Source organism: Solanum lycopersicum, chromosome 8 (assembly GCF_036512215.1).
Source record: "Solanum lycopersicum chromosome 8, SLM_r2.1".
Classification (NCBI taxonomy): Eukaryota; Viridiplantae; Streptophyta; class Magnoliopsida; order Solanales; family Solanaceae; genus Solanum; species Solanum lycopersicum.
Genome location: NC_090807.1, coordinates 6,695,221 through 6,719,710, shown reverse-complemented (window position 1 = coordinate 6,719,710; position 24,490 = coordinate 6,695,221). Strand labels below are relative to the sequence as shown.

General features: G+C 35.4%; 1 long non-coding RNA gene across 1 annotated transcript; it reads left to right on the top strand.

Moving 5' to 3' along the window:
* Positions 1–22,931: 22,931 nt before the first annotated feature.
* LOC138337669 (uncharacterized) lies at positions 22,932–23,611 on the top strand. The gene is made up of 3 exons (XR_011211065.1): positions 22,932–23,065; positions 23,141–23,452; positions 23,524–23,611. It is a non-coding gene; the product is annotated as an uncharacterized lncRNA (long non-coding RNA).
* Positions 23,612–24,490: the final 879 nt, after the last annotated feature.

Sequence of the window (24,490 nt, the reverse complement as noted above, 5' to 3'; positions counted from 1 at the left end):
ATACGTGAGGGTTGGATAAATACTTCTTGACTTTTCCAAAAGCTTGTTCACAATCCTCGGTCTATTTGACAACATCATCCTTTTTCAAAAGTCTAAAAATGGGCTCACAAGTGATTGTGAGCTAAGCAATAAACCTGCTGATGTATTTTAACCTCCCAAGTAGACTCATCAGTTCGATCTTATTTTCCGGGGGCGGCCAATATCGAATGACTTTTATTTTGGAAGGATCCAATTTGATCCCCTTCTACTGAAAATAAAACCTACAAGTTATCTAAATGGAAATCAAAATTCACATTTTGCTGGATTAATCTTGAAATCATATCTTCACACTCAGATCTTGCATATGGTCAACTTGTGTATTAGACTTGATGATTATGTCATCGACGTATACTCAAGTTTCTTTATTCATTATATCATGAAATATGGTGGTCATAGCCCTAATGTATGTTTCCTCATCATTTTAAAGACCAAATGGAATGACCCTGTAGCAATAAATACCCCATGAAGTGGTGAAAGCAGTTTTCTCAGCGTACTCTTTATCCATCAAAATTTGATGATACCCCGTATAACAGTCCACAAAAGATTGAATCTCGTGTTTGGAACAATTATCAACTATAATGTGTATATCGGGAAAAGGAAAGTTGTCCTTTGGACTAACTTTGTTCAATACTGATAGTCAATACAAACTCTTGTCTATCCATCCTTTTCAAGCATAGGAATGACATATTCCAGTAGTGTAACAAATGGCTTGGATCACATTTGCATTTAATTTTTTCATGATTTCTTCCTTGATGTTTTCACTCACGCCGGTTTAAATTTCCTTCTTTACTGTTGGAAATGTGGTAAATCAGTATAAGAGGGAAACTTATGAACCACTAGATCAAAACTCAAACCTGGTATATCATCATAAGACCAAGAAAAAACACATTTGTATATTCAAACAAAAGTTATACTATGGTATCTCTAATTTCGTAATTGATATGAATATTTATTTTTATTTATTTAACTTCTTCAGTACTTCACAAATTGATTATCTCGGTTTCACTAAGATTAAACTTATGCTTGTGCTCAAACTATTTCAATTCATTATTAATTTCCCTAAAATTCTCTTCATCACATAATCAATTTCTTGACTCGGTGATTCAAGAATAAACAACTATTTGAGATATGGGAGTGAATTCCGCATACATGTCATGTTATCAAAGCCATAATCTACAAAACTGGAAAAAAAGAGGATAAGAATTAGGGAGATGGGTAAATACAAAATTTACTATGAAACCTCTCCTCATTAGCACCCAAAACAATTAAAAAACCCACAACAAACCACCACCTAAAACCCCTTTCCAACCTACCAAAGAACTCCATTGAAACCCCCTTTACCTTACTTCTCCACCAGACCACCCCCAAAATGACCTCCACACACAACAACTTATTACATTAAAAATGATCTTTAACCGCAATTAATTACATACTTTATAAATGACTCTAAGGCCTATAACAATATTGAATCAAATGACAATCAACTAATTGTTAATATCTATGTTTATTGCCTCTAAAAATATATTTATTGTAGTGAGTCATCCAAAACCATAAATTGTCCCTTCCTCATTTCCAGCAACGAACGAGACCCTTCCCTTTCCGCCTTATTTCGATTTCCACACACTTTAATTGTCTTTTCTAATTGATAAGCTTTGAGCCTTATTGTTTAAACCAATTGCAGCATATCAAACTAATTTTGTGAAGAAAGTTAAGTACTAGAACGTTGGCACATTAGTCTCACAAGGAAACAATGAATAATGAGACCCTTTTTTAAAATTAAAAGAAAATCTAAAAATTATTCAATCCTTATCTTAAAAAAATTATTTATCACCTATCTTTGTCAACAAGCAAATGACTTAAAAAGAAAATTTAATATTCACATTTTTATAATATCCTGATCTTAAAATTGTGGGTCAAAATCAATGGTCAATAAAATATTTGTTTATGTAAATTTTATTCGTATTTGAATGTATATATAGATTATGCTAAAAAACTACTAAATGAATAATAATAAACGTAACAAATAAAATGAATGTTAAAAATGTAACGAATAAAATGATGTCAAGTAAACATGCAATTTAACAAAAAATATCTATTTAAACAAACTGAACCAATATTCACAATATATTAAGGCTTGTTTGAAAATACACCCTGGTAATTTGATTTGGTGTAATTGGGTGTAATTACTTTGTTAGTTGGACAGGTGATTACTTGGTTAGCAGATAATTGGTGGGTAGCTACACTCTACAATTCACAAGCAGAGGGTATGAATTGATTACATGATAAAATTATCAACTGATTACTTTTTAATTTCTTTTTTTACTTCTATTTCTATTTTTTTACTTTTATTATTTTAAGTTTTTTAATTATTATTCTAAAAGTTTTTTTTATTTTACATTATATATTTAATTTTCTTCTTCTTCTCAACCTTATTTTATGTGATTCTATGTAATTTTTTCATATAATCTAATTTCTTATGTCATGCTTAGTTTCAAATCAGCATTATTTTGAGAAATTCATAAGTATCCCCTCAACCTATACCCGAAATTCCAGAGAAACACTTATACTACACTAAGATCCTATTACTCCACTGAACTTATTTTAAAAATAATATTCTACCCCTTATGGGTCTACATGGCACTAGCTTGAAAAAAATGTCAACACACGCTGAACAAACAAGATAGTGTCACGTAGGTCGAAAAAGGGTAGAAAATTACTTGTAAAATATGTAAGGGGGGGGGGGTTATAGACCTTAGTATAGTATAAGTGTGTCTCTGAGTTTTTGGGCATAGGTTGAGGAAGTACTTGTGCATTTTTCCTAAAAACTAAAAGTATGAAGCTTCTATGAACAAGATGAAATGCATGTTTCGTAAAAACATCATAAAAATTATTAATTGTTTGACAAAAACATAATATATCAAATCCAATTAAAAAATCACGTGGAATGTGAATTAAATATTACTAAAACATATAAAACTTTAAATATAATATAAGTTATAAATTCAAAACATAAAAAATAGCATGATACTCTTATAGCAAATTTCAAGGGATAAGGCACTAGTATGCCCCCTAGACTATGACCAAAATATAAGAGACACACCTTAACTAAACTAAGGTCATTTACCCTTTGAACTTTTTTTTGTAATTTGTACACCTTTTTAGCCTATGTAGCCTCCGAACATCACACATGCGCCTCACTTAAGTGGAGTCACACAGTGTGCCACATACTCCAAAAGGTGTAAAAAAATTACACAAAAAAATGAGTTTAAGGGGGTTAATAGGACCTTATAAGTGTGTCTAAGATTTTGGTAATAGTTTAGGGGTACTTGTGTCTTATCCCAAATTTCAACATAGCATACATAAAAATATATTTTAATTTGTTTTTAAAAAAGAAATAATATGTAAATCTATAACCTTACATAAAAATTAGAAGACTAAAAAAATTATGCGGGAAAATGCACAAGCACTCCCCTAGACTATGAGCAAAATCTCAGACACACACCTTAACTAAACTAATGTCCTATTACCCCATGAATTAATCTTTTTTGAAATTTTGTGCACCTTTTTGGCATACATGCCATACACATATCTCCCACGCGCCTCAATTACGTGGAGTCACGAAGTGTATCACTGATATATCGTGGTTTCACGGTATTTTTAATGCTTTTTCCTTAAGTTTAGTGTGTGTCCAAAAACCTTTTTGTATTAATTTTTATGTAAGTTTCTCTTTATTTGCCGAAAATCTGTTTAAAGATGAACGCGGAAGTTTTTGAGACAGAAATGCAGAAAAGTTCTCACCTACGGAGCTTGTGACGGTCCGTCGTGCCTGTGATGGTCTGTAGGTCGCATCGTAGTGAAGTTGCTGAAGGAAGTTGGGAAGTCTGACCAAGTGTGGGGTATGAAGTGCATGACGGACCGTCGTAGCCATGACGATCCGTCCTATTGGTTCATCGTGATGATCAAAGAACTAGTCCAGTACAAAAATTCCAAGAAGTTTAAGTGTTATGGAACGGAGACACTCGACAGACCGTCGTGCTTGGAATGATCCGTCATACCTGCCGTCAAGGGTAATGAAGAGAGCATCAGAAGAATTTGCAAAGTATGGGATGATGGAGTCCGTGAAAGCCCTTCATAACCGCAACGGTCCGTCACTAGGTGCGTCGACCCAGCCACGTTTTGATAGATTTTCGGCAATTAGAGTCCTTCTTTTATTAGTTTTTCTTAGAAATAGTTGTGAAAACCTCCTTTTTGGGGTTAGACTTTTGTGGGTAAAAACACTTTTATGTTAGATTGTTTGTTAGAAGATTTTTTTTGGATATTAGATTTTGAATTGTTACACTTTTCTCTGGAGTTGATTTTTGGTGATTATGTCGATTAATCAAGTTAATTTCTGAATTGTATTCTTTCTCATTGAAGTAAGTGAATGAATTCTTATATTATATACATGAATATTGTGATTATAGCTATGGTTAACTAAACTCCATAAGTAGGGTTGTGGGAACCATGGGTGAATAATGAGATAAAATCTAACTAAAATAATAATTTTAGAATAGTGTCTTACATGTATTGATAATTCTTTCTCTTAGAAGTCATTTTTATGGATAACCAATGTTAGAAATTGCCTTAATGCTACTTGCTGGACCAAGGAGGTAGATAATAGGAAAAGAATTATCAACATGGATTTAGTGTATACTATCTAATAGGCTATTATTGATTGGTACAGGGTAATAACTTAGTCAAATATTTAATACAATGCATAATATGAGGTAAAGGTAAGGGTTAGTATAGCAACACACAAAGCCGGACCAAGGTGCGGAGTGAAATTTTTTAGATGCCAGACCAAGGATTTAGAAATACATAACTTATCACTTTTCATGCAAAATTTTAGGAAAGAATTGTTATAGTTAGAATTATTAAATTAGGAACATGTGGGGAACAGTTAAACTCTAGTTACTTGTATTAATTGATTAAACTCCAACATTTGAATCTATTAGTTGCCCACTTTAATTTAGCTAGTTATTTTCATTCATTTAGAAATAAAAACCCCCTTTTATTGTCTTTGTTTTATAAGGAAATAATTTACTAAATATAGTAATAATAGATTGAAGTTAAGTCTGAACTATTTTCCTCGTGGGAACGATTCCAAACTCATTAGTAAATTTGAGCTCCAACCGGTATCTGCTATATGCTACAAAGAAAAGATGAAGAAGCACCATGACCTAAAAAGTGAAAAGCGAGAGTTTATGGTTGGGGATTTGGTGCTTTTATACAATTCTAGGTTGCGTTGGTTTCCGGTCAAGCTCAAGTCCAAATGGACAGGACCTTACTTGATTACCCAACTATTCTCTCATCGAGAAGTTGAGTTAGAAACCAAATAGGGTGGTGCGGTTTAAGGTAAATGGACAACGAATGAAACCCTATTTTGGGCATGCTGAATCGGAGAATGAAGCAATCGAGGCATACCATCTTGATGAAGTCTGCGTAATCAAGCGTCTTCAGTGGTGCCGCGACATTAAATCAGGCACTTGTTAGGAGGCAAAGCAATAGTTATAGATTTCTTTCTAGTAATGGTAGCATTTTCTACTAATGGATTTTAAATTTGCAGGCACTTCACCAGGAAATTCTGCAACAGTCAGTGACGGACACATCGACGGACCGTCACGCACGCGACGGTCCATCGCATGAATCCGTCGTGCCAGGTACGTCTTTCAATTATTTTAAAAACTAGGGCACATGTGACTGAACAAATGACGGACCATCAAATCTGCAACGGACTGTCGTCGGGGTCTCGTTGTGTCATTAGTGAGCATACCCGACCCGACCCGATTGGGGGTAATTTAAAAAAATTGGCAACCTTGAAAAACTCCACCCCTTCATTTCACCCATTTCCTTCCCTCTTTCTCCCATTTTACTCCCTTTTCAACTTCCTAATTCCTACCTCTCTTCTCTATCAACTGATCACTTCCCCAATTCCCCAAATTCCAAAAATCTACCCTCTACTAGTCGGAGTTTGCTGCTATGAATCTGTTCTTGCTAACCAAGTACCTTCCTAGCTTGTTTTTCTCAAATTCTCAGGTATGTGTCTCTGATCTCTACCTATTTACATTTCATTTTTGTTTTTTTAAATTCGTATTGGCCTATTTCTTTTGGTGGGTCTTCATTCTTTGATCCAATTTTGTCTGACCTAGGTTAAGAATCCTTAAATTGCATTGTTAAAATTCTAGAAATAGGTTCTTTAGCATTGCTAGTTTGGTAGATATTTGGGTTAGGCACATGCAGGTTAAACACTAAAAATTCTGTTTGAGTTATAGGGGATGATCGTAGCATCCCCAGTTCTGTCACTGAATGACAGAACAAGACCCCGATGACAGACCGTCGTACACACGGCGGACCGTCATAGGGTCTGTCCCAACATCTCACTGTACATTTTCTCCAAGTGTCCACCAACGGATACATGTGACGAACCATCATTCCCATGACGATCCGTTCTGCACAACCGTTCTGGTTGTCAGAGACCCTTTTTCTAAGGGTCTCTTACTTTTTTTAAGTGTCCTCTGACGGACATCTACGACGAACCGTCATACCCTCGACGGTCCGTCCTGCACAACCGTCGTGACAGTCAGAGACCTTTTTCCTAAGGGTCTCCCATTTTTTCTAAGTGTCCTATGACAGACATTTACGACGGACCATCACATCCTCGACGGTCCGTCCTGCACAACCGTCGTGACGGTTAGAGACCCCTCTCCTAAGGGTCTCAACAACAGACATCAACGACGAACCGTCATTGTCACAACGGTACGTCCTGCTTATCCATCATATTTGTCATAGACATTTCTTCAGGGGTCTCTGCAATAACATAGTTGAAGTAAGACATGATGGACCCCATGACGGTTCGTCGTACTCACGACGAGCCGTCACTTGGTCCTTCATGTTTCAATGTTACTACAGAAAAGTCATTATAGCTTAGCTCTTATATTTATTTTGTTGAGTTAATGCTCGTCTTCTTTGCTCCTTCTCGTACTAATATTGATTCTTTACAGGTATTATCTCTTATGGCACCAAAACAAAATTGAGTTTACGCACGTGGGCGATCAAAATATGTCACCCCGTATGCCCGCCTAGTCATTGGCTCTGATGATGAGCGTGACCCCGAGTACATGACCCCAGGCACTACCACTCCATCACGAGCTGCACGTGCTACCAGAGCTATGCCCAAAAAGGTGGCGTCCGGCGTAGTCACTGCCTCCTAGTCTGATGAGGAGCGCACACTGAACGGCACACCTTCTAGGTCAGCTACTCATGAAGAAGGAGCGTCTGGCTCCTTAGGAGTTTCATGGTCGGAGAAAGCCTCCAGGTCTGCTAAAGTCCCTACACCCGCCATAGCTGCACAGTCTGCCTCTTCTGATGAGACTGATAGTTCTAATTCCACTCCCAGCTCACCGACTTGTGCTCTCACCCAAATTGCTGACCAGCACAAGCGATGGTGTGTCGATGGGCAATATCAAGTTATTTCAGACGCAATGTTTCTGAATGATAAAGGATTCATAACACGGACTCTTACAGTGGAGAGATGGGTCTTTACCGGAAGTCTCCCTACCATGCCATAGATCCACAATCTCTTCACCAAACACCGACTGAAGTTAACAGCGCGATCTTTTGGCCGTTATAGTTAAGAGTTGCTCCAAGAGTTCTACCCCTCTTATGTGGCTAATCTCATATCACAGATTGATAGGCAGGTTGCCCCCGCCAAACAGGCCCCACTTGATCATGTCTGAGTACGTGGTATTTAGGTGGATATCTCCATGCCTGCCATCCGTCGGTGTCTATACGGCGAGGATGTTGATGCCAACTGGACCCCTCTCACCGCCGAGGTCGACTACAAGTGGAAAATTGTCAAACATGGACAATTCTTGTGTGAGCCATCGCTGAGAGAGACCACCAAGAGATGGATAGCCCTGCACTTGTCTCTTGATAGAGAGGGTGCCAACTGGGTAACAGATCCTAATGGAGACATCCAGAAGGCTAACTTGACCTTCATGGCTAAGTTCTTTTGGTTGATTGTCCGCCACTTCATTTCCCCCACGGTCGCTGATTATTTAGTTACATGGGATCATGCAGTTTTGATGGCGGCGATGATAATTGGGTTTGAGGTGGACTTTGCTTGGATTCTACAAGCGATCATGCACGAGATGGATTTTAAGGTCACAACTACTTACCCTTTTCCATGCATGATATTTTCCTTATGCAGGTCCGCATGTGTGACCATCTGGCACATTGATCAGCTCAAGACTCCGCTGGGCACTGTTGATATTGGCCTCATCAGGGATGAGCCAATAAGTTTGCTCCACACAGAGGGCCGCGTCCAGAGTTGCCTCCACTTGGGGAAAATCTGGCTGATATGGTAGCACAGGCTCGCACGGCAACGCAGGCTGCTTTTGAAACCACTGACACTACCTTGATCGAGTCTATCCCGGGTAGTAGCACTTCCCCGAACTCCTCTCGCTCAGCCCCTTTCCCCGCTCTGGTCCCTCTTGCTAGGGTACAGAAACTAGAGGCACAAATGGCTACACTTCTGCATCACATCCAGCCTTGGAAGCAGAGGTCTATTGATGAGGCCGAAGAGCGCTTGGAGGGGAAAATGTTCCAGAACACAGAGCGGAAGATCGCTGAGGTTCATCAACGCTTGGACGCTTTTGAGTTGCGTGTGCTATCCCGGCCAGCCTCTCACGTGGACGTGTCGACCCTTCAGGCTGTAGTCGAGAGTCTTTGAGAGGACATTGATATGATCCTAAAGTCTAGGGTAGGGTGCCTGAGTCTGAGACCCCTTCTACAGAGCCTGCTGAGGACACTGTGATGGAGGCCTTATTCGCTACTTCTGAGATTCCACCACCTCCCCCTCCAGAGCATGCCAAGAGGCATAACGACATAGAGGAGGAGAAGGCTAGATCACAGAAGAAGGAGCGGCGTGAGATGGAGGCTGCGAGGAGAGCCTCGCTTGCTGATGAGGAGGTGCGTCGGATTAGGGTTGTAGAGTCAGTTGCTGGGGCATCTAGCTCCATTTATGTGGCGATAGCGGGAGGTACTGCTGATAGTGCTGATGCTGATTAGGACACTACTGAGGGTGTCCAGACTACAGAGGTAGTGAGTTCCGGGAAACCGGACCCACCAGCTTATTCATCGTCGGCGCTTTGCGCCCCAGGTTTGCTTCACCTACCACTCTCGTACTTCAATTTTTTATGCATTGGAGAAAATTGCAGGTATTTTTGTTGGGGGTAGGGTAAATGGAAAGTGAGTGTTAGAGTGAAGTGTGAGTAGCCCATTTCACTATCCTCTTTTGGGGTTTTCTTGCCTGTGTTCTTTTTCCCCGAGAGATTGATCATTTTTATTGTTGAACCGACATGTCTATATCTTGTCTACATAGTTTAACTCTAAACCATGATGGCTAAAATGATATTCTGATGAAATGAAAATGATGCATGACTAGGCATAGTAATTGATAAATGTGTGGCTCTAAGCATGACATAGACATATACCACTGCAAGACCCTAAGTCTAAAATTTGAAATAGGTGTTTGATAATCTGGTAAAGTAATGAGATGTCAAGTTAGTGTGAGGAAGATTTGAATAGTCCACTATTTGTACTGAGCTAGAACTTGTCTGGTTAGTCCTGCTAAAAGTAAGTTGTAATAGACAATTAGGAAAAGATCATAGACCCTTGTTCAATATAGCCCATTTTTAGCCTAAATAAAAAACAAAATGAAATTAATCCTTCTTAGATCCAAATGATTTGAGCTTAACCTTTCCTTTTCACCCCACATGTGCACCACAGCTTATGCCAAAAGCATAAGTTAAGGGTGGCTAATGTAGTAAACAACCTTTTCATGGCCCTGACTCAACTTTGGATATTGTGTATTTTTACTCATAGCAAAGCCATGAGTTGAGGGTGGCTATTATGAGGAATGGTCTGGAAGTGGGGTTGAAAGAACAAAGAGAGAGAAAGAACAAAAGTAAAGTGACTCAAGAGCCAGTTGAAAGAAAAATGAAATAATATATATATATATACACACACACACACACACACACACAATGAATACAAGCATGAAAAGAAGAGAGTCACTTACATAAATGAAGAAAGAAGGGAAAATAGCAAGGTGAAAGAATATGAGAAATTGGGCGAAATAAAATGATGAAAAGTAGTATGTTTAGCCGATTTGTCAAGGAGCGCAAGAAGTCACTAAAATATACCTAAATATACCCTACCTTACCTTGAGCCTATGTTACAACCTAAGAATGTCCTATCGTGATCCTAGAAGTTGTATAGCGAACTTAAAGAAGTGAAAATAAGGGCAAGCTTATGGCAATATGTATGAATGAGTTGTGAATTTGTTCTGAGAGTGAGTGTTGAAAAGTAATCGTTACACTCAAACTTAAATCATTGTGTGAAAAATGAGACACTAGTTGCAATACAAGAAATATTAGCACCTCGGTGAGAAATTGAAGAAGATAGGTGTTAGTGCGTGGTGAATCTATGTCATGGTCTGATTCCACATAATTCAAGTCTAATAGTGATAACATGCATAAATATGATTAGGATTTTCGGGATTGATAGCCAAATGATTGCTAAAGATAAAACATGGATAATATTGTATAAAGATTTTGTAATAAGTCATAGTGCGTCGCTTGAAGACAAACAATAAATTTAAGTTGAGTGTGTTGATATACCTTGGTTTCACGGTATTTTTTAATGCTTTTTCCTTAAGTTTAGTGTGTGTCCAAAAGCCTTTTTGCATTATTTTTTATGTAAGTTTCTCTTTATTTTTAGGAAATCTGTCTAAAGATTAACACGGAAGTTTTTGAGCAAGAAATGCAGAAAAGTCACCACCTAAGGAGCTTGTGACGGTCCGTAGGTGGCATCGTAGTGAAGCTGTTGAAGGAAGATGGGGAAGTCTTACCAAGTGTGGGGTTACGAAGTGCATGAAGGACCATCGTAGCCATGACGGTTCGTGCTGCTGGTTCTTGTAATGATCAGACAGATAGTTCCAGTACCCAAATTCGAAGAAGTTTAAGTGTTATGGAACAGAGACCCTCGACAGACCATCGTGCTTGGAACGGTCCGTCATACGTGCCATCAAGGGTAATGAAGAGAACAATAGAAGAATTTGCAAAGTATGGAACGATGGAGTCCATGACGGCCCGTCATAACTGCGATGGTCCATCACAAGGTTCGTCGACCCAGTTTTTATTTTGACATATTTTCAACAATTAGAGTCCTTCTTTTATTAGGTTTTTGATTGGTACGAGGTAATAAGTTAGTCAAATATCGAATACAATGGTTAATATGAGGTAAAGGTAAAGGTTCGTATAGCAACACACGTAGCCGGACCAAGGTGCGGAGTGAAATTTTCTAGATGTCGGACCAAGGATTTAGAAATACATACCTTATCACTTTGCATGCAAGATACTAGGAAATAATTATTATAGTTATAATTATCAAATTAGGAACATGTGGGGAACGGTAAAACCGTAGTTACTTTTATTAATTGATTAAACTCCAACATTTGAATCTGTCAGTTGTCTACTTTAATTTAGCTAGTTATTTTCATTCATTTAGAAATAAAAACCCTGCTTTTATTGTCTTTGTTTTCTAAGAAAATAATTGACTAAATAATAGTAATAATAGATTGAAGTTAAGTCTGAACTATTTTCCTCGTCGGAACGATCCAAACCTCATTAGTTGGGTTCTTTACTGGATACAGCCGCTTTACTTCAAATTTGAGAAGTAAATTTGAGCATATCAGTCACGCAGCAAAAAGGTGCACAAAATTACAAATAAGATAAGTTCATGGGGGGTAATAAGACCTTAATTTAGTTAAGTTGTTTCTGAAATTTCGGTCATACTCTAGGGGGATACTTGTGCATTTTCCCTATTTTCAAAAAATATATATATCTTAAATATTTAATTTAATGTCATTTTTAAAGTTTCTTATTTGTCTAGTATAAATTTTAAATAATCAATTTTTATTTTTATAATTTAATATAATTTAATTATTGTCATTGTGCATCCAAAAAGAACATGTGTTTTACAATGTGACATCCAAACCGGACATGGGTAATTACAGGCCAAAAACTTACCCACACTGGGTGTAATTATACTATGGCAACCAACCAAGTCAATGTAATTACTAGACAATGTTAATACTAGGTTGGTAATTACTACCTTAATAATTACATCAATTCTAATTACCGTGTAACTTTTCAAACAGAACCTAAATTGAATGTGACAAAACTAATGTAATAAAAATTCATTGAAAAATCCTAACCTTTTCAGGGAAAAGATTAGGATATTTATTGATAAACTGCTTTAAAATTGCAAAACAAATATTTTGAAGTATTTAATAAATATTAATTGATAAAATCCTAACATTTTCAGAAAAAAAAATTAGGATAACTATTAATAAACTGCTTTAAAATTGCAAAACATATATTTTGAACTATTTAATAAATAAAATACTTAAAAGTATTAACTTTGAAACTATCAGACCAAAATTTGTTGTCAATATGGGCTAAAACATCCCATGTAATACAATCTCCGTTAAAGCTCCAAAATGAAGCTTTGGTAGCCCTTTGTGATGGAAATTTCCTCAAGACGACAACATCTAAGGTTCCCCAATCACTCAGACATGTAGCTACGCAAAAACACGAAGCAATGCAACTAAAATCAGCTCAATCCAAGACGTATTCTTATATGCGAACTGAGGAGTTGTTATTGTTACTTAGTTGTCTTATGAGAGATCGAGTGGGTAAAATGATCTGTTTGTTTAGATTGATCGAGTGTCAAACATAGTAACAGTGTCAATTCAAAAGGTCGATTACATTTGTTGAGCATGAACATTTCCGTGAATATAGATATATTACAGTGGAGACTGGAGAAGACAAATAAACTTGAATAGTTTTCGAATTCATTTGTTTATGAATATAACTGGTCAAGAACCAGGACCATGTTTGCAAGTAAAAAAATTATATAGAACTCATGCAACTCCAGACATTTAAGCATATCACCATAAAAGACTTCTCAGTGTACAAAAGGCACATTGGGCCAAGTTTCCACGGTTTAGCTTCCTTGAAAAAATTAGTTTGATTGGCTGCAATTTGTTCAAAAAATAGGAGCCAAAGGTTATCAATAAGAAAAGGTAACTGAAATGTGCAGGGATGATCTTGGAAAGCTTAGTTACTCCTACGTCATTTCAGCATGATCCGGAAACGCATCACTCCCTAAGCATGATGCAGCAATGACAATTTTTTCTAGCACAATCGCATGCTTGAACAAATAGTTTACCAATGCCAGCACAAAGATATTTTCACTTAGTAGTCCCCAAAGGTTATCGATCTTGGCGGTCTTCAGATACGGAAATGAGCCGTTAAAATTATATGTCTCGAACATCCTAATCTGTTTATCCTTATTTGTGTACCTCGACAACTGGCCCTGTAGGAAAGAGTCTGCTATGTTACATACCAGTTACTCTCCGTAGATGGAAACAAGAAGAGAAAGAGTTTATTGTGGATAAAATAAAATTCTAAGCATCTTTTTCCAACAGCTACAAACAGTTTATTTTAGAAATCATTTTGATATGAAGTTTTAGTCAAGGCAACTGAGACTGAAACATTTTCTTGACACGGGAGTTCCTCTTAACATCTTACACAAAAACAGAATAATAAGCACATTGCTGCAACCAAAAAAACGAACATTGAAAATGAACATTGTATTGGAAACATTTGGGTGGTAGACCGTCCTTAATTTATATGAATGTTTTCAAGGGAGTTACAAGATCTTTTTGGAACTATTAACCTATTATAGAAGATATTAAAGAGTTGATTCAAAGTGATACAATTTAATAGATAAGTCTATGTGCGGCTGATTCTTTATCTGGGATCGGTACAATCACCAATGGGATGTAGATAAGAAAATTTTAAGCTTTAACTCACTACCGAGAAAAGCTAAAGAGAATTAATAGTTGATAAGTCGAAAATTCAAAAGAAAGTCCAAAACTTATCTCCAATAAAACAACAAGATGAACCTCCCAGTTTGATCCCTTTTATCAGTTCACATGTTACTTGTGTCACGTTTTTCTCCTTTTAATTCTTGTGAAAACAGCATACACAGGCGCAATCTCTTTTTTTCTTTTTATGAAGCAATTAGTTTAATCATAGTAGGCATAAAATAAAGGCTACATTGTAGCCGCAAAAAGCAAAAATGCTGAAACCTTGTTAATTACATTAGTTGTGAAGCTCATTAAGTACTTAAACTAGTTATGTTTAATGGGAGTCCTGTCTTTTGCTTACAAATTAGAGGCTTATCTTTTTTGAATAGGGAAGGAAGTCATGTCTAAAAGAAACTTACTATTGGTTAATCCTTACACCAGTCAATGACCAATGTCTCAAGATCCAATGAGCTCTATAGTAAGCTGCAAATTCCATGGAAGTTCAATTGGTCATCAGCTACGTTAAGTTCTAACAATTTCCGTCTTGATGGTGGTGACCGCCAGCCTTTTAAGTACAGAATGGACAGGCACTTATAATAATAAGATAAACTAGAATATGTCAAAACAAGGAAATATGTCATACATGATAAATGAGATGCAAATTGTTAAATAATCATAAGAAAGTAGCTTGGACTATACACACATCAACGTGTTCATAGTTGTTCTAAAAACCCCAATGATGGACCTATAAACATGTAAACCCCATCAAGATGAGTTAAAAGTAAGATAAATGTAAATCAAACCAAATATTGTTCTATCAATCGCAAAGTCTTTATTCTATAGTACGTAGAAACTTAGTTATCAAATTATCCCAAGTAGTGGCCCTTTTAATGTTATCAAGTGATGATTCAATAGCAAATAAAAGGAAAGATTCTGAATTTTGAATAAACCTCGATGCACCACCTATTCAGTTTATGATTCTCGACATGGGAAACACAATGAAAAAGATTCTTCAAACAGCTAAACTCCTTCTCCAAGTTGTTTTCCTCATTCTCAAAATCAAAATTTAAAAGAAGGATTACATAAATAAGTGAAGCGGCATTTCTCTGATCGATGAGTATCTCACTGCACATTCCTATAATTTCCAAATACTTGATATGTGGGGCTATTATTTCAAGCCAAATATCATGATTCTTATCGTAGTACTCTTCTATTATCGATTCTCTGTACTTCACAGATCTAATTTCCAGATGTTGTATGCCTGAAACTTTTACTAGTTCCAAATAGTCCAAGTTGGGGCAACCAGATAATACCTTTTCCATGGCACCATCCGTCAGTTCAACATACCCCATTGAAAGAGAAACAACATTACTCCAATTAACACAACCACAAGGGTTCAATTGACATTTATACCAAAACAGAGGAAACTCATTATTATTTTGACTAATAGGTAAAAAATTAAGTCTAACTGCTTCAACAATAGTAGCAAAATGTACCCATAAATCAACATCTTTAGAATAAATGTCATCGTACCTAAGGTTGCTCACCAAGAATCTCTTGATTTTCTGGCAACATTACAAATAATAAAGTTGTCTGTTGATCAAAGCCGGGTAAGTGTTTTGAGTATGACTATTGGGGAAGTGAAAGAGAGTGATAGTGGAACGGAGATACAAAGAAATCGCTATCGTGTAGAGATATGCTGGTTCGCACAACTTGTTTTGTATCCCACAACATAGAGAGGATTTGGCTCCGACAGATCACTCAGGCGATCTCCTCCTCCACCCACCTTCTTCTGGGTTTTCATGCTTCAACTTTGCAGTTTTCATAAACATGGCCGCTAAATATATATATACTAGATAGAAATAGCCGGTGCTCAACACATAAAATTACAAGAATGACTCTATTTCCTTTCTTTGGTGGTAATTTCTTTTCATATTTTTGAATTAAATAGAAGTTATAAAAATATAATTATTCCACGTTATCAACTTCAAAATAATTTTATCATTTATTTTTATTGAAAATCGAGTATGTTGTTAATTATATAATGTAAAAGTTTTCATATGGTATCAGAAGATAATTTAAATGTCGATAAATGGGTAAACTTATCAAAGCAATAGTCGATATTATAACTCTTGTATTTAATGTTGTTTGCTCAGTATACTAAAATCATGCATGTTATTCCTCGGTATAATGTTACATATGTTAATTTCACCTAAAGGTATAGATGTATAGGGGCGTTCACGGGTTGGTTTGGATCGATTATTGGTCAAAATAAAAACCAAATCAACTTAGTTGGTTTTAAAATTATCAAAACCAAATAAAACTAAATATAGTATGTATTTATCAATTTGGTTATTATTGATTTTGGTTCGATTTGGTTTAGTTATTCGGTTATTGACCATAGACAAAAATAAAAGAAACAACCCATTGAAAACATGAAAAAAGTGGCAACAATTTATTTTAAATCGAAAACAGTTAGAATGACTGTCATTATCAATCATTGAATTTACTATTACTAAATCTTCATAATTTATTATTTTGGCCTAGAAGAAAGAAAAATGATATTTTCAATCTCATAAAGATTTATCACAGACACACTCATATACATAAAACTAATAAGATAAATATGTTAACCTTGGAAATTATTTTTTTCATAAATTATAAATAAATTTTGTTCAAAACACATATAAGATTTTTAGAATTGTTTATACAAATAATATATTATGTATGTACACTACAAAAAAAACACCTAAATCGTGGGGGTTTCAAAGCGGAGGTTAGCTACAACTCCCACATATTACATTAAATAACGGGAGTTTAATAGCTGACGGAAAATAAAAATATTTAGCGGGATTTAAAACCCCTAAAGAAAAATTTAAGTAAATACCGGGAGTTTATACATCTGCTATTTCAGAATATATTTTTTATTTTATAATATAAGATATATATTTTTTATTTATGAAATACAAATACTCACAACTTATGGAAATAGATAATTTAATAAAAAGTTATTTTTACTTTAAATTGCAAAACACAAAATAAACGCAACTTTAGGAAACTTCCAAATTATCTCTCTCACTATCACACTTCTCTCACTGTCACAAGCACCTCCGACGTCTAGCGGTACTTCTCCGTCGTCACCATCGCACTCCTCCGGCGTCTCCTAACAGCTCTATAAACTTCAGCTACTCACGAGATTCAAAATGGGATAGGTGTTGTAAGGTAATGTTTTCCACTTAATGAACCAGCCTCATATTTTTGGATTTTCTCATCTGAATCTTCACAAATTATACAAATTATTACTTGTATTTACTAAGTAAGCTTGTTTCTTTGTTGTTTGTATAGATGCATGGAGGTAAAATTAGGTTAATATTGTTGCATTAGTCTTGGAGGAAAAATTCAAATTATTAAATTTGAACATGTATTTTGTGGTAGAATTAGGTTTATTTTGTTATAATTTGGTGATAATTACAAACTTTTCGAGGCACTTTGTGTCTACAGATTCTTAGTCTCAATCGTGTTGCTCAACAGGTGGCTTGTTTCTTTTCGAGGCATTTTGTGTCTTCTCTGTCAATCCTTGTTTATGCATAAGGTGTATATAGTTTCTCTTTGTTTAGCAATTACATATGCCCTCAATTCACTTATCTCTGTATACTTGTATTGGTTATCACATTCTGATGGTCCACCGCCATCTCCACCCTTTTCAAAGCTATTCAGGGTTAAAATAGCTTTGGTATTACCAGTCACTGGAGGTGAACATTTGTAAGTGAACAATCCCTTCTAATAACATATCTCAACTTCTTCACAAATCCCTCTCCAAAACATTGACATATTACTTTCCCTTTGCTGGGGTTTTAAAAGACAATACGTATATTGATTGCAATGACAGGGGAGCTGAGTTCTTGAATGTTCGTGTAGATTGTCGTATGTCTAACTGTTATCAATTCATGTGATAATGATAGTAGTGGTAAAAATTGTGTATTTCCACAAGGATTGTGTTTTGGAAATAGTAGTGATTCTTTTGATGGTAGATTAGCAATGGCTGAACTTACTCATTTCGATTGTGGTGGAATAGCAGTCAGCTTTTGCTTCTCTCACAAGATTGTCAATGGATAATGTTCATAGATAGGATTTGTTACATATTGATGCAGTTATAGAATGAAGAGAAGTTCTCTTAATGTGGCATAGATCATGCAAGGGGGATAGAATATTCTGTAATATACTTTTCTTGACTAGATGTGCAACATGTGAAGCCTCCAAAGCATCCTTTGAAGTAATGGGCTCAATTGTCAAATCCTCAACTGTCTTCTCAACTTTATTTGATACCGAAACAACTTCTTCTTCTTTTTCCACAGCAACATCTTTTTCGGTTACCAATAAATCATAATCCTTACGAAGAACATCTAATTCGGAGTTAACAGATTTTAAAAGTGCAAGCTAGTAGAGAGAGCACATTTTTATTAGTTAATTAGGAAAGGATGATTCATTCGGATCGACATGAGAGTCCAACTACATTGCCAGAATCACAGCTCAGCTTGTTCTTCAAGCCCTACTTCTCCCTTCCCCCTCTCCCCGTTCCTTGTCTTTCACGCACCGAACAATGTGTGTCTTCTCCCCTTTTGGGTCTGTCTGAGGCTAAGAAACCTCAAGTGGGAGAACAATGTTATAGGTGACCTTATTGCACACTCTCAACACAAAAATTTCCAAAATAAACCACAATAATGATAAATTATATCATTGATAACTTCATGTATAAGGAACATTCAAAAAGTGACTCAAGAAAGTTGGACAGTAGATTAACCCAATACAGAAGGATGTCACTGTAAAATGAAACTAACATTGCTTTGAGCATTTTTGTTTGGACTCTACGAGTTTAGAAAGTAATTTGGTTCTGTTCTTATTTTTTACTATTATCTAAACCAAAATGAAAGTGTTGACAACTTTATATGAAAAAATGGCTATAAATAGTTTGGTAACTTGCTTTTTTTTCTTTTCTTTCATAGAAATGGTCCATCACATAGTTTGTACATTTTACATAAAGACATGACATTTTTGTGAAAGGCATATATCATCATGATGTAATACTTTGGAAGGACTAAAGATTCGAATAGTGGGTTGATATAATCAACGGTGATAAAAATTACATACGAAGTAACATATTTAAGGTCCTGTTTGCTCTTGTACAGTCTAATATCGAGCAACTTTACCTTATTTTTAAAACATATGATCAAATTTTATTGTTTTAGATAAGTCAGATACTTTCAAAACTAGCACTTTTGCATCTTCTACATCCTGACATTGTTTCTTATACAATGGGATCTCCTCTTGCACTTTTGTTAGTTCTTGCTCGATAAGATTCCGTCTCTGCACAACCAAAGAAGAAAAAAAATGAACATTCCAAGTCAAGAAAATAACATGAAAGAGCCTGTAAGGCCAAGCTTCGAGAGGCGTTGGAGATAATACCTCGACTGTCTGTTGTCGATGAGCCTTCCAGTCAACAATCCCTCCAAACTTTGAAACTGCCTGTTTCACATATTGGATTGGTGCTGTTGTATCAATATTAACTCTGTTTGCATCAACGTTCTCAAGCTGCTTAGACTGAGCTATAGGCCCTGGAATCTTCCATTTCTAGTCAAGAAATTATGTTCTCATTAACCAGTCTTTCGTCTGTTTATGTTCATTCTAGTTTATCAATTTAAGACAAATTCAACATTTAGGATTTAGAATCTTGTTTAATATACATGACATTCTGAATGTTCAATCTGGTTTGATGTTGCTCTTTGCATTAAAGCTGATAAAGAATACAATTTGGATAAGACTCCTAAATACTTACTATGATATGACAACAATTTGGATAAGACTCCTAAATACGTACTATGGAATGACAAATTACTTTGTTTCACTAACCATGGTCATATCCGAGACAGAGGAACTAACTGATTAAACTAGAGGGTTAGAGGATTCAGGAACATATTTTACCATTTTTTTATGTATACTGACTTGATTGACATGATTTCTAGTGATCTGTCTAGTTCATAACTTGAGTTTTCATAGATAGATTCATAACTTTGAGTTAGTCGTTCTATATAAGCAAATGTTGTGATATAATGACTGTTGTTTAGATATTCCTTTTGCATAATCTTATAGAAAATATTTCTTTTGTTTTATTTATCAGGTCTGACCTCCCTTTCAATATTTGCTTTATCCTGAACTGCAGGTGGAACTGGAGAGCTTCTAGATCTTGTTTGTTTAAGGATAAAAAAAGTTGAGGTACTCTGACCCCCTTTTGATATATGTTGGTACTCTTTGATGATAGCTTGATGAACTTCCTGGTATCAAGTTCATTTGTTGATGCTGATGCTGATCTTTCTCAATCTCAGCTATCTATTTTATTTTACTTACAAAATAAATCAATGAGTTTCTGCCGAATAAGTTAGTACATACACAAAGTGATTGAATATCGAGTACAAGCCTGTAAATAATTTAGGTGCATTTACTACAGTATTACTAAATAGAGAAAAAATAGACATTTTCACTCAGATTGTTGTTTTGTAAATCCACATCCACTTCCTGTGTTCATTATGTTACAATTTTGACATGCAAAAAGAAAACATTATGACCATTTCTGCATATACTCCATTTCTGCAATAGGTGGTACATAAAATTATTAAAATATCACTCTAACCTTATTATTTTCTCATGAAAATCTTATAGGTGATATTGTCTGCTAATTTTGTTTTTTTGATGGATAAATCTTGGATTAGAATGCCAAGGACTACAAAGGAATATCTGGTTGGTTTGAATTAGTTTTTGGAATTTGTTTTTAAAAATGGAGCTATAGAAGATAGAATAAAATGCCCGTGTCCTCAATGTTGTTTTGGAAAATGGCAGACTAGAGAGGTAGTATTTCATCATTTGATTTGCAAGCCATTTACTAAAAATTATGTCATTTGGGATATGCATGGGGAAACAAGTGTGTTACAAAATTCTAAAAGCAGAGAGTTTACTCAGGATGCACTGCCTCTAAAAAAACCCTATAGAATTATTGATTAACGAAGCATTTCATGGCTTTAGGCAAGAGAGATTTGATGTAGGTCCATCACAAATAGTGGCAGAAGAAGAGATATTAAAGGATATACCCACATCATATGACAAAGACTTTTTTGAGTTGCTCAAAGGTGGAAGGGAAGAATTGTATGAAGGGTCTAAGTACTCAAAATTAGAGTTTTTGTTAAAGTTATATCACATAAAGTGTTTGTCTAGTCTAAGTGAAAAAGGAATGACTATGATATTGGATCTACTCAGGGATGCCTTTGAATTTGCAAAGATCCCTGATTCTGTTTATGAGGCTAAGAAAACTATCAACAAGTTATGTCTTGATTATGTTAAGATTGATGCTTGTTCAAATGATTGCATGTTGTATTGGGGAGATGATGTTAATGAGGAAACATGCAAGCATTGTCATACTTAGAGATGGAAGCTTGATGAGAAGAATACAAACATTAAAGTGGTTGCTAGGGGTAAGAAGAAAAAAAAGAGACCTGCAAAAATTTTGCGTTACTTTCCATTAAAACCAAGACTACAAAGACTGTTCATGTGCTCTAAGATGGCAGAACATATGAGGTGGCATACGGAAGGTGATAACAAAGAAGGAATCTTAAGGCATCCTAGAGATGTTGAGGCATGGAAGAGATTTGATCCAACTTATCCTGAATTTGCTTTTGAATCTCGAAATGTTCAATTAGGGTTAGCTAGTGCTGGTTTCAATCCCTTTGGAGCGATGAGTATTAATAATAGCATTTGGCCTGTAATTTTGGTTCCATATAACCTTCCACCTTGGTTGTGCATGAAACAACCAAATTCTATTCTATTAATGATCATTCCAGGTCCACGAATGGTGGGAAATAACATATATGTATACTTACAACCACTTATTAAGGAGTTGAATGAGTTGTGGAGTGAAGGTGTACAGACTTTTGATTCATCAATGAATGAAATGTTTAGAATGTGGGCAGCTCTTATGTGGACAATAAGTTATTTTCCGGGACTCGATATCTTATCTGGTTGGAACACATATACTGGTTTTGCATGTCCATCTTGTAATTTTGACATGAAACCTTGTCGACTTACTCATAGTAGAAAGTGGTGCTTTGTTGGTCATCGTCGATTTTTGGCAAGAAATCATAAATTCATATTAATGAGGAATCATTTTGATGGAAGTGTAGAAGAAAGAAACCACCCCAAAAAGTTATCTGGATCTGATATTTTGCAACAAGTGTCAAATATTAATGTTACATTTGGAAGACAAGAAAAGTTGAATGATAAAATAAAAAGAAAAAGAAAAAAAAATAGACAAAGCAGTGTGGGTGAAGGTTCAACTAAACAGTGGAAGAAAAAAAGCATATTCTTCAATCTTCCTTATTGGGAATCCAACTTGTTGCGCCATAATTTAAATGTTATGCATATTGAAAAAAATGTTTTTGACAATATTATTCACACTCTGTTTAATGATAGAGAAAAGTCAAAGGATCACATTGAAGCTCGAAAAGATCTACAAGATATGGTTATAACGGAAGACCTTTGGGCATATGAGAATGGTGATTTTTGGCTTGGTGCATTTACAATTCCAAACGATAAGAAAGTGACCTTCCTCACAACTTTAAAGAATATCTTAATGCCCGATGGTTATTCAAGTAATATATCTCGTTGTATACCTCTAGAATCAAAGAGGATCTTTGGATTAAAAAGTCATGATTGTCACATCATTATGGAACAATTACTCCCGATAGCAATTCGCAATGTTTTTCCAAATCAAGTTGTAGCAATTTTGGTAGAGTTCTATTCCGTTTTTAGAAATATTTGTCTGAAAAACTTGAGCCTCATGGACCTTGAAAAAGTAAAAAAACGGATTGTTATCACTCTTTCCCACCTAGAGATGTTGTTCCTTCCATCCTTTTTTATTGTAATGGTTCATTTAACTGTCCATTTAGTGGATGAAGTAATACAAGGTGGTCCAGTACATTATCGATGGATGTATTTTGTTGAAAGGTAAAATATCTTATTTTTAAAAACTTTTGTCCCAAAGTAAATGCTTGTTCTAATACTATGTAATATTAATGGTAGATTGTTAGGTCATTTCAAGTCACTTATAGGGAACAAATCACAGGCAAAAGGATGTATAGCTGAAGGTCAAAAAATTGAAGAAGCTCTAACTCTTTATTCTCGTTATTTTGAGGATATCAAATCGAGGGTAAATAGGCCTAAACGAGTAAATGATGAAACAAATCATGATGAGGTTCCTGAAAGGTCATCTATGTTCCCTCGACAAGGTAAAGTTGTCGGAGGCTTCATAACATTTGCTTTGACTCATTTGGAGAAAACTCAAGCTCATCGATATGTATTACATAATTGCGCTTCAGCAAAGCCATTTATTGAGTAAGTAATTTAAATAAGCTTGATCTATTAAAAAAATTAGTAAAATGGTTGTTCATTGATTTTATTTGTAGTGAATTTAGGCAACACATTAAAAGGAGTTCAAGAGGCAGAAAACCTTCGATAACAGAGGTAGAAAACAGAATTAATATAGAGTTTACTGATTGGTTTCCTAAGCGGGTGAGTGATTGAAATTAGATGATAGTTTTGAATAGGATTTCTAATTCAATTTAAAATATATGACGAAACCATTTTTCTTATTTAGATAATGAATCCAGATATAGAAGACACAATCTCTCATGACATAAAGTTTTTAGCACAAGGTCCAGCGCCATATGCAAGAAGATTCACTGCTTATAACATTAATGGGTTCAAATTTCGAACTTTGTCAAGAGAACAAGGATTGAAAACTCTAAATAGTGGAGTTTTTCTTATGTCTAACACTTCTTGCGGTGCATGTAGTGCTGATATAAATGCAAGACAAGCAAATTTGCCATATTATGGGAAGTTGGAAGATATTATTGAGCTTAACTATTATGGTAAGTTCTGGGTTGTGCTTTTCAAATGCAAGTGGGCTGACACTACTTGAGATAGAGGGTTTAAAAGAGATGTTTGGAACTTTAATTGCGTCAATTTTTCTAAATTGATTCACACCGGTGATCGCGAGGATGATGATCCTTATGTTGAGCATCACAAGCAAATATGGTTTTCTATGATGATGATGAAATAGATAAAGAATGGAGTGCAGCTATTCATTTACAACCAAGAGATGTGTTTGACATGGGACAAGTTGATGAAGAAGAGATATTTGAGAATGAGCCCTACAAACAGCAAGAATTTGAAATTTTTTTCGATGTTGATTATGGAAATGTCCAAATCTCAACAGAGGAGCATATGTATGAACACATAGCATGCTTTTTAGTTTTGGTGTAAAGGAAAAACTATTTGTATATTCTAATCACATCACTCTTTTATTAAGATTTGAACTTTTCATGTGTGTGTGGATCTGGATACAAATTTCTTATGAAAATCTACAGTCTT